Consider the following 5750-nt stretch of genomic DNA (forward strand, 5'->3'; position numbering starts at 1 on the left):
TGCGGGTATAAACATTTGTGATCATGAGAATGGCACTAAGTGTGCGGGTTTAAAATTTGTACAGCACTAAGTGTGCGAGTTTGATCATATAGCACTAAGTGTGCGAGTTGATTATATAGCACTAAGTGTGCGGACTCACTATATGCTTTTGAATCACTATTGACACTGAGTGTGCGACATTATTGAGTCGATCACGGACAGCGGATCGGGTAAGTACCTTGAGTTCATGGCTAATAGGCACTATGTTTATATTTGGAGTTGAGCTTGGTAAGTTTCGAACCTATGTGACAATTTAAATTGAAGTCACGTACATAAGAATTATAGTGGAATAAGTGAAAAGTCATGTAGATGTATGAATGTAATGAAAACAAAATGGTGTATAAAAATGCTTCAAATATCCTATTGATTAGTATATGGAATGTGAATGTGTAACTTGGTATGAGATTGAATCGAAAGGTCTAAGGAACTGTGGTATAGTTCGGTTTGAATGGAGTAATTAGCCTCGTTCCATTTTGTTTCCTCTTGCGATAATGTTATTAATGGTTGGTAGTGCATTGCTTATGACTTACTGAGTTATATACTCATTCGGTGTTTGCTTGTCACCTATTTTAGGTTTCTTGGACTCGACGTTTTGTGTATTCGGGACTGTCATCAAAGTCATCACACCGGCTAACAACTTTTGGTATTTTCTTCGTAGTTGGTCTAGGAGTACATTTCGGCATGTATAGGCTGTTATGCTTTGTTGAAATTTGGTATGTAAACTTTTAGCCATGCGAAAATGGCGTAAATGTTCGGTTGGAATTGGTTTTTTGATGTTTGGACACAAATCATGGTTATAATTTGGGACATGCATGATGAATTATTAGTTAAATCAAGGAAAAGTCATGAAATAGGCATAGTTTGTTTTAGTAATAGATGCTGACAGCAGCAGTGGTGTGGATGTGAAAAATCACTAAAAATATCAGGAGTGGAATTAAATAGAAAATAAATTATGTAAATTAGCCTTGATGAATCTACTTTCATATGGAAGAAACGAAACGGTTATATGAGTTGTATATTGAGAGATGTTTAAGTATTCGTGAAACAGGGCCAGAACGGTTTCTGGATTCCCTGTTCCGACTTTGGAAATTCATTATAAATTAACCAGAGATAATTAGGAGTTATACCATATATGTATAGATTCTTCTTTGAGTCTAGTTTCTATAGAAATAAACTGCATCAGTATTGAACCCTTGCACAGGGAGATATTCAAGTTGTAACGCACGAAGGTCAGTGTAGTCGACCCCTGTAACATGGGAGAATTTAACTAATAAACTGTACTAATTGGCTTGACCAAAAATTCTAGAAAAAATCTGTAGATGGACATATGAGTCTAGTTTCAGGGAAAAATTACGAAACTGATTTTTGAGTTTTGAAACTCCAGATATGATTTTTAAGGCGACGGTGATGCAATAACCAACTTGTGCGGAAATTTTTTATGGACTGTGAAAACAATTAAGTTAAGTCTGTGTGCACCTTGTATTCGACTCCGGTAACGGACTCGGGTATGGGGTGTTACAGTTAGAATCAAGATTGAATTGAAATATTGTCTAACTAGAAAAAGAGTTAGTCTTCATTTGCTTACAACAGAGCTTCTCTCAGAATATGAAATTACAGATATGTATACATAGTTTACGAGGAATAGGCTCGATTGCTAATATTTTGTATCGAGGTAAGTTCACGTGTAAATAAGGTAACATAATTTTTATTTTAAGTGATTTAATGTTATTTATATGACATGATACTTATTATCATGAAATATGATGTTTTGTGAATTATTATTTGGTGATATGCAAATTATGTGAACAACTTGATAAGTATGAGATGTTAGCAAGTATCAGTTTCTACATTTTGAAGAAGGCGATCAAAATGTGTAATTGAAAAGAATCCCGTTTGAACCTTGGGAATAGATTAGGGTACAAGTGACATGTCACTAGGATGGTTAAGTTACAAACTCGTTGCGTTGAGTCCGAGTTCGTGAGATGTAACTAGGTGTCCAAACTCGTTGAGTTGAGTCCGAGTTCACTTATGGATGCGAACGCCCAAGTTCGTTTATATGCGGGTTACATGGTAGCTTGGCTACATAGATTTCAATAGCTATTGAGGTTGTTTAGTTATGAGTATAGCACTTATGTGCACATTATCCGTGTATCCGAAATCATATTCCGATGTGTTCAACGGGAGATCTCTAATAGAATGAGGAGAATGCCTAATACAAAGGTGACATGTTGGTAAGTGTGGTGAATAAGAAAATTTGACAGGTATGTGTTTAAACCCTCGGGTTGAGAACTTAGTATGATGAAATTGTAGTAAGATATTAAATGCAAATTTAACATGAATGTTTTGGTGTTGCTTATGCAAATAATGTTTATGTTGAATGGCATGATTATGTTACTTGTTATTTGCATGTGAACTTACTAAGCATTTATGCTTACTCCCTCCTTTTCCTTCATTGTAGTTTTGACAAGCTGGCTTGAGAATCGGGATAGGTCGAAGGCTCGCTCACACTATCCGAAGACCTAAATTGGTAAAATGGCTTGTATATTTTAAGTGTGGCATGTATAGCAATATACTCACTTTGTGTAAATGATCATATGATATGGTTATGGTTTGGTAATAAAAGGGTTTGTAAATGATTCGCTATTGAAATGGCTAATCAAGTTTATATATGATAACATGTATGCTTTATGTCTTAACTAAACCATGAAAATCCTTGTAAAGGTAAAATTGCCCACAAAACAGAATCAGACAGCAGCAGTGACATGAATTTGAAAAATCACTAAAAATAGTATAAATGGAATTAAATGATTAATAAGTTATTAAATCGAATCTTTATGAGTCTATTTTCATATGGATGGAACAAAACAGGTAAATGAGTTATATTTTATGAGATATTTAAGATTTGGTGGAATAGGGTTAGAGTGGTCTCTGAATCCCCTGTTCTGAATTTAAAAATTCACCATAAATTGTAAACAAATAATTAGAAGTAAGTGTTTATATGTATAGATTCCTTATTGAGTTTAGTTTTATGAGAAAGAAACGTAATAATCATTGAAACTCTGTACAAGGAGATATCTGATTCATAATACACAGGGGTCAGAGTAGTCGAACCCTGAAATAGGGGAGATTTTAATCAATAAACTATACTAATTAGCACAACAAAAAAGTATAGAAAACAATTGATAGATAGATATATGAGACTAGTTTCAGGGAAAATTTACGGATCTTAATTTCGAGTTTCAGAACTCGAGATATGAATTTTTGAGAGACTGTGACGCAGTTAGCTAGCTTGTCTGGAAATTCTAAAATAAATTGTTTAAGCTGTTTAATTAATAAATTAAGTTTAGTAACACCTCGTACTCGATTCCAACGACAGTCTTAGGTACGAGGGCGTTACATTTTGCGTATGTAGACATCTACGAGATGGCTTCAACAAAAGGTAAGTTGATATGTAATTGCTTAAAAAGTTCAAGAAACTTATCGAATTGTGCATCAATGCGATCTTTTTTTAATTTTGTTGGATATGGAACTTGTGGTTTTTAATCCTCCGGTATTGGTTTGTCACTATTTTTAGGTTTTTCTTCCCTCATTTCGCTTTCTACGGCTTCTTGTGCTAACTTCTTTTCAGATTCCGCTAACACTTTCTCACTCCTTACTGTAACTGCTTTGACATGCTCTTTAGTGTTACTAAGTAAACTTCCTAGTGGTCTTTCCGAGATCAATTTGGACAGCTGGCCTATCCGAGTTTCGAGCCCTTGGATCGACGCTTGTTGATTCTTAAGTGCTGTCTCAGTGTTCTGAAAGTGGGTTTCTGACACTGATATGAACTTTGAGAGCATCTCTTCAAGATTTGGCTTCTTTTCCTGTTGGTAGGGTGGTTGTTGGTAGCCCGGAGGATGTTGTTGTCTTTGATTTCCTTGACTGCCCCACGAGAAATTGGGGTGGTTCCTCTAACCTGCATTATAAGTGTTACTATATGGATTGTTTTGAGGTCGAGGATTATTACCCATGTAGTTTAATTGCTCGTTATCCATGTTGTGGCCATAAGGTTGGTATTTTGAATGGTTTGTTCCACCACTACCTGCTTCGCACTGTATTACTGGGTGAACCTGTGAAGAATTAAGAAAACTGTCAATCTTTTTATTTAAGAGTTCTACCTAATTAGAGAGCATGGTGACCGAGTCGACGTTATAAATGCTGAATGTTTTCGTTGGTTTTGTCCTTATAACTTGCCACTGATAGTTATTCAGTGACATCTCCTCTAGAAACTCATAGGCATCTTCCGGTGTTTTATTATTGATGGTTCCGGCCGCCGCTGCATCAACAATTTGCTAAGTCGAAGGATTCAGACCATTGTGAAATGTTTGTACTTGGAGCCAAAGCGGTAACCCATGGTGAGGACACCTTCTCAGAAGGTCCTTGTATCTCTCCCATGCATCGTAGAGTGTTTCTAAATCCATCTGCACAAAAGAAGAGATATCATTACGTAATTTAGACGTTTTAGCCGGTGAAAAATATTTTATTAAAAATTTTTCTATTATTTGTTCCCAAGTAGTAATTGACCCTTGTGGTAACAAGTTCAACCACTGTTTAGCTTTGTTCCTCAGTGAAAAAGGGAATAACCGAAGGCGAATGGCATCATCAGAAATGCCATAAATTTTGAAAGTGTTGCAGAACTCCAGAAAATTTGCCAAGTGAGTGTTGGGATCCTCATCCTACAAACCATCAAACTGAACAAACTGCTGTATCATCTGAATTGTACTAGGTTTTAGTTCGAAATTATTCACAACAATAGCAGGTCTAACTATACTTGACTCAATTCTTGTTAAAGAAGGTTTAGCATAGTCATACATAGTATGTGGAGAAGGATTTTGATTAGCCGCAATTGCAGGAGGTAGCTGATTGCCTTAGTTTTCAGCCATCTCTTCGGTTGGGGGTTGAGTATCATCTTCTTACTCATTCTCTGTGTATCTTAAGCTTCGCCTTATTTCTCTTTGGTTTCTACGAACTGTGAGATCGATTTCTTCGTCAAAAAGTAATGGTCCCAACGGGTTTCTTCTAGTCATAAACTATAAAAACCTGTCAAGAGAAAGAAAAAGTAAATTAATTAGTAATAATAATAAAAAATTAAATTAAATTAAATTGCAAGAAAAATAAATGGCTAAAGTAATAAATGAGTGTTTCTAATATTTTAGTTCCCCGGCAACGGTGCCAAAAACTTGATCGTGAGGTTTCGTGATAGGTTTTAAAAATTTATAATTAATCGTTCTTGAAACTAACTATTATCGCGATTTAGGCAAGTGTACCTATCGAGCAGTAGTATAGTTTTAGCAAGACCAGATTGTCAAACCCAAAAGAACTAAAGTACTAATAATGACTGTCTTTTTATTATCTAGCCTAAGAATAATGGGGTTTTGTTTTAATTAACTAATTATCTAAACTAAGAACACACAGAGAAAAGAATTGGGGAATTGCTTTTGGGAAGAATCGATTGACTTAAGACAATACCTAAGGAAAAATCCACCTACAATTTACTTGTCATTCAAGCTCCGAATCGGACGATTTATTCATTCAACTTGTTCCATAGATATCCCTAAGTTATGTTATTATCCCTATTCAAGAATAGTAACTTCTAATCCCTAGATTGAATAACTAAGACTTTTCTCTGTTTAACATTCTAGGGTTGCATTAACTCGATCTATAGATCCTCT

The 5750-nt window shown here is 35.3% G+C and overlaps 1 non-coding gene across 1 annotated transcript; it reads left to right on the top strand.

The window, feature by feature from the left end:
* Window positions 1–4425: 4425 nt before the first annotated feature.
* LOC128289904 (small nucleolar RNA R71) lies at window positions 4426–4532 on the top strand. The gene has a single exon (XR_008279545.1). It is a non-coding gene; the product is annotated as a small nucleolar RNA R71 (small nucleolar RNA).
* Window positions 4533–5750: the final 1218 nt, after the last annotated feature.

Source organism: Gossypium arboreum, chromosome 2, assembly GCF_025698485.1.
Source record: "Gossypium arboreum isolate Shixiya-1 chromosome 2, ASM2569848v2, whole genome shotgun sequence".
Taxonomy (NCBI): domain Eukaryota; kingdom Viridiplantae; phylum Streptophyta; class Magnoliopsida; order Malvales; family Malvaceae; genus Gossypium; species Gossypium arboreum.